The 13,636-nt window shown below is 44.5% G+C and overlaps 1 protein-coding gene across 13 annotated transcripts in view; it reads right to left on the bottom strand.

The window, feature by feature from the left end:
- USP34 (ubiquitin specific peptidase 34) overlaps positions 1-13,636 on the bottom strand; it is a 288,078-nt gene that overhangs the window by 273,605 nt on the left and 837 nt on the right. The gene's annotated exons all lie outside the window — the stretch shown is intronic.

Here is a 13,636-nt window from a genome sequence, read left to right as displayed (position 1 = left end):
CACAAGTGTTATATGTTTTTTAAAAAAACAAATATTTAAACAGTGTTAAGGTGAGACAATTCCGTAAATACAATATTAAGAAATGGTTTTCAGTGTATTAGACATCTGTGGGCTTACTGCCCAGAAGCAATTTCACCTCTTTCATGGTAACAATGTGCCAGATTTCTTTTCCAGAAGCACACTCTTAGTTATGAGATTTGGGTGAGATCAGCTTCAAGAATAGGTCCTGATTAGTTTAAACCAATCAAAGTCCATCCTCTTTGAACTCTATTTCAGGAATAGAGCCAATAATATATGAAATGACATTTGTCGGGGAGATTTTGGAAAAAGAAGCTTTCTTGTTCTTGTACAGTAAGTTCCAGAAAAGATTCATTCTTTTTCTCTGCATAGTTTAAGTATGTGATGTCCAAACACTGTGGTATGAAGATGTGGCATAAAAATGGCACAGTAGTGCCGGGCACAGTGGCTCACACCTACAATCCCAGCACTTTAGGAAGCCAAAGTAGGGAGATCACTTGAGCCCAGGAGTTGGAGACCAGCCTGGGAAACATGGTGAAATCCCATGTCTACTAAAAATACAAAAAAATGACTAGGCATGGTAGTTCACGCCTATAATCCCAACATTTTGGGTGGCTGAGGCAGGAAGACAGTTTGAGCCCAGGAGTTCACGACCAGCGTGGGCAACACAGTGGGACCCCATCTCAATTTATTAACACAGTAAAAAATAATAATAAAAATAAACACCAAAACGAAAATTATCTGGGTGTGGTGGCACAGGCACGCAGTCCCAGCTACTATGGAAGATGAGGCAGGAGGATAGCTTGGGCCTGCCCGGGAGGTTGAGGCTGCAGTGAGCCATGACTGAGCCAGTGCACTCCAGCCTGGGAAACAGAGGAAGACCCTGTCTGAAAAAAATAAACAGAGCAAGGGTGACTGCTCACACCTGTTACCCCAGCACTTTAGGAGGCTGGAGCAGAAGGATAACTTGAGCCCAGGAGTTCAAGGCCAGCCTGGGTAACATGGTGAAACGCTGTCTCTACAAAAATTAGCCAGGTCTGATGGCGCAGGCTTGTAGTTCCAACTACTCAGGTGGCTGAGGTGGGACGATCTCTTGAGCTTGCGAGGTCAAGACTACAGTGAGCCATGATCATGCCACTGCACTCCAGACTGGGCAATAGAGCAAGACCCTGTCAAATAAATAAATAGGGTACAGTAGACATTTCTGTTACCATAGGAAGGGCCAAACTGAGGTCAAAACCAAGGAAGCACAGCAAGCCACACAGAGAAATAAAGTCCTGATGATGTTATAAACCCAATGATTAAAAGTAAAGCACACCTGAATATACACCTAGACTGCCTACTTACAGCTTTTAAAGAAAAACCCTTTCTCGACTGGGCGCGGTGACTCAGCCTGTAATCCCAGCACTTTGGGAGGCCGAGGTGGGCAGATCACCTGAGGTTGGGAGTTTGAGACTAGCCTGACCAACATGGAGAAACCCCGTCTCTATTGAAAATACAAGGCCGGGCATGGTGGCTCAAGCCTGTAATCCCAGCACTTTGGGAGGCCGAGACGGGCGGATCACGAGGTCAGGAGATCGAGACCATCCTGGCTAACACGGTGAAACCCCGTCTCTACTAAAAAATACAAAAAACTAGCCGGGCGCGGTGGCTGGCGCCTGTAGTCCCAACTACTCGGGAGGCTGAGGCAGGAGAATGGTGTGAACCCGGGAGGCGGAGCTTGCAGTGAGCTGAGATCCGGCCACTGCACTCCAGCCTGGGCGGCAGAGCGAGACTCCGTCTCAAAAAAAAAAAAAAAAAAAAAACTAGCCGGGCGAGGTGGTGGGCGCCTGTAGTCCCAGCTACTCAGAGGCTGAGGCAGGAGAATGGCGTGAACTCGGGAGGCGGAGCTTGCAGTGAGCCAAGGTCCGGCCACTGCACTCCAGCCTGGGCGACAAGAGCACAACTCCATCTTTAAAAAAAAAAAAAAACCCTTTCTGTTTCTGCCAAAGAAGCTGTTTTTTCTGGTCCTTGAGACAGAATCCCAACTAATTCAAAAAGAATAATAATTCTCAACCTTAAATTTAACCCACAGGTGCTAAAAACACAAACTAATAAAGCAGTGTGTGTGGCGCCTCATGCCTGCAATCCCAGCACTTTGGGAGGCTGAGGTGGGAGAATCACTTGAGACCAGAAGTTCGAGACCAGCCTGGGAAATATAGTAAAACCCATTCTCAAATAAATAAGCAAGCAAGGCAGGTGTCATCATGAGCACTCGTAGTGCCAGCTACTTAGGAGGCTCTCTTGAGCCCAGGAGGTCAAGGCTGCAGTGAGCTAGTATCACGCCACTGCACTCCAGCCTGAGCAACAGAGTGAGACCCTGTCTCCAAAAACAAAGAGCAGCAGCAACAAAAAGTACCATTTTATGAAGGGGGTGGCAAGCAAGACATCACAAAATCAAGGACTGACAGTAGGCCGGGCGTGGTGGCTCAAGCCTGTAATCCCAGCACTTTGGGAGGTCGAGACAAGTGGATCACTAGGTCAGGAGATCAAGACCATCCTGGTCTACATGGTGAAACCCCGTCTCTACTAAAAAATACAAAAAACTAGCCAGGCCAGGTGGTGGGCGCCTATAGTCCCAGCTACTCAGGAGGCTGAGGCAGGAGAATGGCGTAAACCCGGGAGGCGGAGCTTGCAGTGAGCTGAGATCCGGCCACTGCACTCCAACCTGGGGGACAGAGCAAGACTCCGTCTCAAAAAAAAAAAAAAAAAAATGGACTGACAGTACTTGATATATCCAAGAAAACTGAGAAAAAAAAAACACCACATCTAGCCTACTCTTGTTTTCCCTTCTATTATCAACCCACAGTGATCTTAAGATTTTTCAGATACCTTAAATAAACATTGATCCTACCACATGCAGGCATTGTAAAACAGTAATAACAGTTGCACAGTAATCACAGAACTGATAGTCTCATAGAATAAAAAAATTAGTTACATAAATACATAATTCTAAATTGTGGTAAATCCTATGAACAAAAAGAACCAGAGCTACTACAGACAGGGTGTTCGGGTAAGACCTCTCTGAAAAAGAATCATTTAAGTCAAAACTTGAAAGCATAAGAAGGTATATACAGGCCAGGCACGGGGTGGTTCACGCCTGTAATCCCAGCACTTTGGGAGGCCGAGGCAGGCACATCACCTGAGGTCAGGAGTTCGAGAGAAGCCTGGCCAACGTGGTAAAACCCAGTCTCTACCAAAAACACAAAAATTAGCCGGGCGTAGCGCCTGTAATCCCAGCTACTTGGGAGGCCAAGGCAGGAGAATCATTTAACCCAGGAAGCAGAGGTTGCAGCGAGCCAAGATCGCACCATTGCACTCCAATGGTGAAACCCCATCTCTACTAAAAATACAAAAAACTAGCCGGGCGAGGTGGCGGGCACCTGTAGTCCCAGCTACTCGGAGGCTGAGGCGGGAGAATGGCGTGAACCCGGGAGGTGGAGCTTGCAGTGAGCCGAGATCACGCCACTGCACTCCAGCCTGGGCGACACGGTGAGACTCCGTCTCAAAAAAAAAAAAAAAAAAAAAAAAAGTATAATAAAGGCTCAGCGTCATCAATCAAAGACGACAGAGGGAAAAAAAAAAAAAAGAAGGCAGAGAACAAGGGAATAAAGTTAGCAGAGGCTACGTCATATAGAGCCTTCACAAGTCAAGGTAGGACATTTCACTCCTCTCATTACCAGCAACTACTCCAAACAGGGCCCACTTATCTTCCATCTTCCTTAAAATCTTGGCGGGGCCCAGGGGCTCAAGCCTGTAATCCCAGCACTTTGGGAGGCCAAGGCAGGTAGATGGCGAGGTCAGGAGTTCAAGACCAGTCTGGCCAACATGGTAAAACCCCAACTCTACTAAATTTACAAAAATGAGCCGGGCACAGTGGCAGGCGCCTGTAATCCCAGCTACTTGGGAAGCTGAGGTAGGAGAATTGCTTGAACCCGGGAGGTGGAAGTTGCAGTGAGCCAAGACTGTGCCACTGCAATCCAGCCTGAGTGACAAAACAAGACTCCATCTTGGAAAAAAATAAAAACAAATCTTGCCTAATCCACTTTAGCCTGAATAAATCTCTCCACAGTTCCGTTAACAGTTTCTTACGAGTTTCCCAACTTCCACAGTCAAGGTCCTCTTAAAAATTAAGGCCAGGCGCGGTGGCTCACGCCTGTAATCCCAGCACTTTGGGAGGCAGAGGCAGGCGGATCACGAAGTCAGGAGATGGAGACCATCCTGGCTAACACTGTGAAACCTCGTCTCTACTAAAAATACAAAAAAAATAGCCTGGAGTGTGCAGGCGCCTGTAGTCCCAGCTACTTGGGAGGCTGAGGCAGGAGAATGGCGTAAACCCGGGAGACGGAGCTTGCAGTGAGCCAAAATCGCGCCACTTCACTCCAGCCTGGGCAACAGAGCAAAACTCCGTCTCAAGAAAAAAAAAAAAAAAAAAAAAAGGCAATTAAGGCCGGGCGCGGTGGTTCATGGCTCACACCTATAATCCCAGCACTTTGGGAGGCCAAGGCGGGCAGATCAAGAGGTCAGGAGATCAAGACCATCCTGGCTAACACGGTGAAACCCCGTCTCTACTAAAAATACAAAAAATTAGCCGAGCGTGGTGGCAGGTGCCTGCAGTCCCAGCTACTCGGGAGGCTGAGGCAGGAGAATGGCGTGAACCTGGGAGACGGAGCATTCAGTGAGCTGAGATCACGCCACTGCATTCCAGCCTGGACGACCGGACTCAAAAAAAAAAAATAAGGTCGGGCGCGGTGGCTCACGCCTGTAATCCCAGCACTTTGGGAGGCCAAGGCGGGCGGATCACAAGGTCAGGAGATCGAGACTTCGATGAAACCCCGTCTCTACTAAAAATAGAAAAAATTAGCCGGGCGCGGTGGCGGGCGCCTGTAGTCGCAGCTACTCAGGAGGCTGAGGCAGGAGAATGGCGTGAACCCGGGAGGCGGAGCTTGCAGTGAGCCGAGATTGCACCACTGCACTCCAGCCTGGGCGACAGAGCAAGACTCCGTCTCAAAAAAATAAGTAATAAATAAATAAATAAATAAATAAAAATTTAAAAATAAAAATAAAGAGAGCTTGGTTAATGAAAAGTACACTGAGAAGAAGAAAGAACAACTAAATTCTAGTCCTACCCCTGCTACTTCTTAGCTGTGTGACCTTAGATAAATCATTCTATTTCTCATGACTCTTACAAAGGAAGTACCTTCAAGGAAAACACTAAGAAATTTCAGTGTTCAAATAGCTACAGAAGTGTATGATCATCACTGTATTAAATGTAATTCATCACAGTATTCCAACTTCATAAGCATGACACCACCTCCTAAAATTTGGGCACAATTCTTAAGATACTTGAAAATAGGCCGGGCACAGTAGCTCACACCCATAATCCTAGCACTTAGGGAGGCCAAGACGGATGGATCACTTGAGGTCAAGAGTTCGAAACCAGCCTGGCCAACACGGCGAAACCCTATCTCTACTAAAAATACAAAAGAATTAGCCGAGCGTGGTGGCAGGCACCTGTAATCCCAGCTACTCAGGAGGCTAAGGCAGGAGAATCGCTTGAACCCAGGAGGTGAAGGCTTCAGTGAGCTGAGATTAAGCCACTGCACTCCAGCCTGAGCGACAGAGCAAGACTCTCATCTCAAAAATAAAGCCAGGCGTGCTCACGCCTGTAATCCCAGCACTTTGGGAGGCCAAGGCGGGCAGATCACGAGGCCAGGAGATCGAAACCATCCTGGCTAACACAGTGAAACCCTGTCTCCACTAAAAATACAAAAAAATTAGATAGGTGTGGTGGCGGACACCTATAGTTCCAGCTACTCGGGAGGCTGAGTTAGGAGAATGGTGTGAACCTGGGAAGCAGAGCTTGCAGTGAGCTGAGATCGCACCACTGCACTCCAAGCTGAGCGGCAGAGTGAGACTCCACCTCAAAAAAACAAAGATACTTGAAAACAGTTTTATGTTATGTTGGCTTTTTTTGAGCACCCACATAATATTACTAACAATTTTGTTGTTTCATTCTTATCAAGAAAATTTCCCTTTATTCTTGGACCATGGTTGATTGTGGGTAACTATGGAAAGCAAAGCCAAAGACAAGAGGGGGACTGTTGTAGTTTCTTAATAAGCTTGAAAACTTATTTAGAAAAAAAGTGAGCTTTGAATTTTGAAAGAAGGTAAGAGGGGCCGGGCATGGCAGCTCACACCTGTAATCCCAGCATTTTGGGAGGCCAAAGATCATGCTACTGCACTCCAGCCTGGGCCACAGAGTGAGACTCAAAAAAAAAAATCAATTCAGGAGGACTGGACAGAGTGGCTCACACCTGTAATCCCAGCACTCTGGGAGGCTGAGGCAGGTGGATCACTTGAGGCCAGCAGTTTTGAGACCAGCCTGACCAACATGGCAAAACCCCATCTCTACTAAACATAGAAAAATTAGCCCGGCATGATGACACATGCCTATAATCCCAGCTACTTGGGAGGCTGAGGCACAAGAACTGCTTGAGTCCCCAAGGCAGAGGTTGCAGTGAGCCGAGACTGTACCACTGCACTCCAGCCTAGGAGACAGAGGGAAACTCTGTCTCAAAAAAAAAACAAAAAAAAGGCAGCCACGTGTGCTGGCATATACCTATAGTTCCCGACTACTCAGGAGGGTGAGGCAGGAAACTTGCTTGAGCCCAGGAGGTCGAGGTTACAGTGTACAAGAATCACATCACTGCACTCCAGCCTGGATGACAGAATAAGACCCCATCTCTAAACAGGGGGAAAAAAAATTCTAACTTTAGATTAAATGTCTACTGAAAAAGGTATGTTATTAATTGCTTTAGTACCCATATACTTAAGAGTATCTAAAAAGCCCTGGAAACATGTAGTTTTATTAAACGGCTTACTGCAGAATAACAGTATTAATAAAGATTCTCAGTCGGATACAGTGTACTCCAATACCTTGGGAGGCCGAGGCAGGAGGATCACTTGAGCCCAAAAGCTTAAGGCTGCAGTGAGCTATAACTGGGCCACTGCACCCCAGCACGGGTGATACACTATCTCTTAAAAAATAATTAAAAATCAAAAAATTAAAAATTTTTTTCAATGAAAAAGATTCTTATTCAGTTGTATTTATTACCACTTTTGAATTCCTACTACAATTACCACAGAAATTTGTCTGAATTTTTGAAGATACATAAAACATGGTATTTTTACTTTGCCAACTGAACAGTGATGATTCAGACAGATCATCATAAAATTTATACAATGTAACTAGCAAGAACTTTTAGGCCATGCAGGATGGCTCACGCCTGTAAACCCAACACTTTCGGAGGCCAAGGGAGGAGGATCACCTGGGGTTAGGAATTCAAGACCAGCCTGGCCAACATGGTGAAACCCCACATCGACTAAAATTACAAAAATTAGCCAGGCATGGTGGTGCATGGCTGTAATCCCAGCTACTCAGGAGGCTGAGGCAGGAGAATCGCTTGAACCCAGGAGGTGGAGGTTACAGCGAGCCTAGATTATGCCATTGCACTCCAGCATGGGCAACAAGAGTGAAACGCCTTTTCAAAAAAAAAAAAAAGGAACTGTTAGCCTAATCTGGGATTAAGTCCTGTGGTTCCACCAAACACAGTCACATGTGACCCTAAGCAAGTCACATAAACTCTATAAATCTTGGTTCTCTCATCTGAAAAGGACAGAGTACCTCCCTCAAAGAACTGATTAAATCAGCAGCATGCAAAGTACTTAAGTACCCAACACAAACTCCTCAATAAAATAATCTGCTTTAATAATAAAACATACTGAAAGGCTGAGGCGGGTGGATCACCTGAGGTCTGAGTTCGAGACCAGCCTGGCCAAACTGGTGAAAACCCATCTCTACTAAAAATACAAACATTAGCTGGGCGTGGTGGCGGGCGCCTCTAATCCCAGCTACTCGAGAGGCTGAGGCAGAGTAGCTGAACCAAGGAGGCGGAAGTTGCAATGAGCTGAGGTGGAGCCACTGCACTGCAGCCTGGGCAACAGAGTAAGACTCTGTCTCAAAACCACCACCACCAACAAAACAAACACAACAGAATTATTCTGCAAATACAGATAGAGCAGCTGAGTTCCATCTCAAATTTGACTATTCAGGTTGACAAGTGATCTTGGCAAACTACTTATCCTTTGTGAAGTTCAACTTTTTCACCAATTGGTATTGGGATACAATACTGCTCTTGCCTATCTCACATGAATTATCCATTTTGGACAATTTGGTAAACTATAACCCACTAAACGAATATAGAGAGTAAAATCTACAACATACAAATGGTTTAAAACAATGACATACACCAGGCACGGTGGCTCATCGTGCCACAGCACTCCAGCCTGGACGACAGAGTGAGACTCCATCTCAAAAAAAAAAAACAGATGTACGATATAATTTTCACTTTGCTTTCAGAGAAATTTACCTTATGAGGTAAATAACCTCAATTTACTAGTGAGTTTGCTATGGTGATGGCTTAAAGTATGTAACTTTAGGCCTCCAACTCCTCACCAAGATCTAGAAATGCTTTGGCCTTTGTAAACTGGTTCACAAAAGTAACTACAAAAGCAGTTATCATACAAACTCAACAGAACAAGCAGAAGCAGAGGAATAGAAATTTAAATTTTATCCTAAACAGAATGCAAGCCCACAAAATGATAACAGCAAAATTTACTCAATACATCCAAGCTTTTTAAATGTTTTAAAAATGAAGCATTAAAAGAAAATGGCAAGTCTAGTATTTTAGTATTGTTGGGATTGGTCATTCTAACACTAAAGTCAAACATGATTTTGAAATGTAGTTTCAACTTTTATGATATGGGTCAAGATTATATTTTAAAAGGGTGGGTGCAGTGCGGGGGGGGAGCACGGTACTTATGATAGGATCCTTAGTCTGCTTCCAGGAACACACTTCAATGGGTCCTCAACCTGTAAGCACAATTCTGTATCTGTATGCCTCTGCATGTTTCCATAGTGAAACTTTACAGCTTCAGATTCTCAGGACCAGAGGTATAACTAATAATACTAATACTCTCACCAAAAACTGATGACAAAAGGAACTGTTCACAATCTTTGTTACTAATTTTTATTTTAACGATATTGCATTCTGCCAAACTAAACATTCCACATGAAGTCGTTACTCTTATCAAAAAGACTGCATATCTGATATAAAGCTGTACTACCCACACTATGTCTACCCTTTCATTTAAAACACAATTATCGGCCGGGCGCGGTGGCTCAAGCCTGTAATCCCAGCACTTTGGGAGGCCGAGACGGGCGGATCACAAGGTCAGGGGATCGAGACCATCCTGGCTAACACGGTGAAACCCTGTCTCTACTAAAAAATACAAAAAACTAGCCGGGCGAGGTGGCGGGCGCCTGTGGTCCCAGCTACTCCGGAGGCTGAGGCAGAAGAATGGCGTAAACCCGGGAGGCGGAGCTTGCAGTGAGCTGAGATCCGGCCACTGCACTCCAGCCTGGGCGACAGAGCCAGACTCAGTCTCAAAAAAAAAAAAATAAATAAATAAATAAATAAAACACAATTATCTAGCAGGCATGGTGGCTCATGCCTGTAATCCCAGTACTTTGGGAGGCTTAGGCAGCAGAACGGCTTAAGGCCAGGAGTTTGAGACCAGCCTGGGCAACAATGCGAGACCCTGTCTCTATTAATAAACAAAAACACACACAAAATTTGCTGGGAATGGTAGAGGGAGGGGAGAGATAGGGCGAGATTTGTTAAAGGATACAAAATTACAGTGAGATAGGAGGATTAAGTTCTAGTGTTCTATACCACTACAGAATGACTACGGTTAACAATAATATATTACACAAGTCGGGCATGGTGGCTCATGCCTCTAATCCACTTTGGGAAGCCAAGGCGGGCAGATCACTTGAGTTCAGGAGTTCAACACCAGCCTGGCCAACATGGTGAAACCCCATCTCTACTAAAAACACGAAAATTAGCTGGGCTTGGTGGCACACACCTGTAGCCCCAGCTACTCGGGAGGATGTGGCAGGAGGATTGCTTAAGCCCAGGAAGCGGAGGCTGTAGTGACCCAAGAGCATACCACTGCCCTTCAGCCTGGGCAACGGGAGAGAAACCCTGTCTCAAAAAAACAATAATATATGATACAGCTGAAAATAGCTAGGAGAACATTCAATGTTCCTAACGCAAATGCTAAATGTTTGAGATGATGGATATACTAATTGTCTTCAACTGATCACTATACTTTTTATGTACTGAAACATCACTACGTACCCCATGAATATGTAAAAATTACTTATCAACTAAAACTTTTTTAAACAAAATTTTTAGGCCAGGCACGTAGGCTCACTCCTGTAATTGCAGCACTTAGGGAGGCCCAGGCAGGCAGATCGCCTGAGGTCAGGAGTTCGAGACAAGCCTGGCCAACATGGCAAAATCCCATCTCTACTAAAAATACAAAACTCAGCTGGGCGGGTGCCTGTAGTCTCAGTTACTCAGGAGGCTGAGGCAGAAGAATCACTTGAACCCGGGAGGTGGAGGCTGCAGCGAGCCGACACTGCACTCCAGCCTGGGTGAGAGCTAGACTCCATGTCAAAAAAAAAAAAATTATTACACTCTTGCTTGTCCAGGTAGCCTTCTCTAAGGGTGATCAGTGTAAATTTCACAAGAAATAGGGCTTTTGGTTTGTTTATTAAGGAAAGCTGTCTTCACCAGGCGCGGCGGCTCATGCCTGTTAATCCTAGCACTTTGGGAGGCCAACACGGGTGGATCACAAGGTCAGGAGTTCAAGACCAGCCTGGCCAATATGGTGAAACCCCATTTCTACTCAATACAAAAATTAGCTGGGCATGGTGACTTGTGCCTGTAATCCCAGCCACTTGGGAGGCCGAGGCAGGAGAACTGCTGAACCCAGGGAGACTGAGCCGAAACCATGCCACTGCACTCCAGACTGGGTGACAGAACGAGATTCTGTCTCAAAAAAAAAAAAAAAAAAAAACAGCAGTCTTACTATGTTGTCTAGGCTGGTCTCGAACTCCCAGCCTCAAACAATCCTACTGCCTCAGCCTCCTGCCTAGTGGGATTACAGGGGCGCATCACCACATCTGTTTTGTGAGGTTGGTTTAACACTAATTACGTATTTTTCAACATAACCTGGAAACACACCACCCAAAAATATGCACAATTTTATTGCTTCTCTTAGCTGGCTAAACTGTTACAGGGTGTTATATTTAAAGACAAATTCTGAGCACATTTTGGGAGGACTGTAACTGTGAATTTGTTTTTTTTTTTTTTTTTTGAGATTGAGTCTTGCTCTGTCGCCCAGGCTGGAGTGCAGTGGCACGATCGCGGCTCACTGCAACCTCTGCCTACTGGGATTCAAGCAATTCTCCAGCCTCAGCCTCCCAAGCAACTGGGACTACAGGCGCCTACCACCACACGCAGCTAATTTGTGCATTTTTAGTAGAGATGGGGTTTCACCATATTGGCCAGGCTGGTCTCAAGCTCCTGACCTTGTGATCCGCCCACCTCGGTCTCCCAAAGTGTTGGGAATACAGGCCTGAGCTGTATTCAGAGTCACTTGGCCAACTCTGAATTTCTAGATCAAGGTTGAACTGATGTTCATCTTTGTACAAGTTACAGGGGGAAAAAGGGCAGACTTTATAGGTAATTACTGCAAATGAGATCACAAGAAACACATATAATCTACTTCAACAAGTTTTATCAAGCTCCAACCACTCATGTTCATTATCATGCTCCATCATAGCCATGGATAAGTAAAGAACTACAGGGAAAAAAACAACCTGTAATAGTGTGGTATAAACTACACATAAAATTGTTGAAGTAGAAAAATTTTTTTTTGAGAGAGTTTCGCTCTTGTTGCCCAGGCTGGAGTGCAATGGCGCGAACTCTGCCTCCCGGGTTCAACAGATTCTCCTGCCTCAGCCTCCCAAGTAGCTGGGATTACAGGCATGTGCCACTATGCCAGGCTAATTCTATATTTTTAGTAGAGACGGAGTTTCTCCATGTTAGTAGGCTGGTCTTGAACTCCCAAACTCAGGTGATCCGCCAATCTCGGCCTCGAAAATTGCTGGGATTACAGGCAAGAGCCACTGCCCCCGGCTGTAAATTTTTTTAAAAAGGAAGCATCACTGAGAGATTATTGTTTAAGAGTTACATTTTTATATTGAGCCTCAAAGGCAATATTAAGAAATTATGTATTTTTAGAGTGCACTGGCTTACACACAAATAGAAAATCCTTACTTATTCATTAAAACAGGTTTCTTAGAGGGTGCACATGACCAGATTTTGTGAACCTGGTTGAACTAACTGTATTTGCTTAAAGGTAATAAAAGCTAAATTCTGTCTCAATTCTCCACATTGCTAACTCTCCATAAATGCATTGCATTTTTCAGTGCTTCTAACCAAAGTTCTAGGGGTTTCCCAGATAATCTTAAATAAGACCTTTCATTATGATCAAGATGCCACCTGTTTTCAAAAAATAAACTTTACTTTCTTCAGATGTTTTGTTTAAAATTTTCCAAGTTTAAGATATTTTAAAATCAGCCAGGCTCAGTGGCTCACGCCGGTATTCCCAGCGCTTTGGGAGGCCGAGGCAGGCAGGTAACAAGGTTAGGAGTTCGAGACCAGCCTGACCAACATGGTGAAACCCCATCTCTACTAAAAATACGAAAATCAGCCGGGCATGGTGGGGGGAACCTGTATTCCCAGCTACACGGGAGGCTTAGGCAGGAGAATCGCTTCAACCTGGGAGGCAGAGGTTGCAGTGAGCCAAGATCCTGCCATTGCCCTCCAGCCTGGGCAACAAGAGCAAAACTCTGTCTCGGGGGAAAAATATATATATATTTAAAATCACCAACGAAATTAAGTACTTGTTCCTCATATTACATTGCAAAGCTATTAACTTTCCAAGTTGAGCATAACAAACATCATCACACAACTTGTATCTGATATATAAAATACAGTAAGTATTGAAGATTTATCATATCGTAAACCACCTGCACCAGAAATAAAAATATCTCAAAATACACACAAATAATCTTAAAATTCTTGGATAATTTAGGGTGACACAAATACCGGAACCAATAGTTGGAATATGTGCAAAAGCCTATTCCATCTATCAGGAAATAAATACGGAGTTGAAATTGAGTTAGAACCCTTCCACTTTTATTGTTGTCTTTGGTCATTCAAGTGACATTCAAACACAAAGTAAAATTCAAACACAAACACCATGATATATTTTATAAATCGAGTGAATTGTATTACAAAATTAGATAGTATGAAAGTCTATCTGTGGAAATATCACAAACAGAATACAAATCCAAAACCCACATAAACTGTTCATAAGTGAGCATTTTTTCAACAACCAACTTTTTGTAAATTGATCCATCTAATTCACCTTTGCCAACCAGGCCTTTAGGCCCAGAAGTAGGTGATTTGACATATATCTTCTATAAGCTGAAATACCATCTTGCAAGGGTCGAAATATAAAATAAAAAGGCCAGAAAAGATCAACGTACCCTCTTTAATAGAAAGTAAAGTATCAGGTAAAAGGCCTTTCCTTCCAG

Source organism: Macaca fascicularis, chromosome 13, assembly GCF_037993035.2.
Source record: "Macaca fascicularis isolate 582-1 chromosome 13, T2T-MFA8v1.1".
NCBI classification, from domain to species: domain Eukaryota; kingdom Metazoa; phylum Chordata; class Mammalia; order Primates; family Cercopithecidae; genus Macaca; species Macaca fascicularis.
The sequence above is the reverse complement of the archived record's forward strand: the minus strand, read 5'-3'. Positions and strand labels throughout refer to the sequence as shown.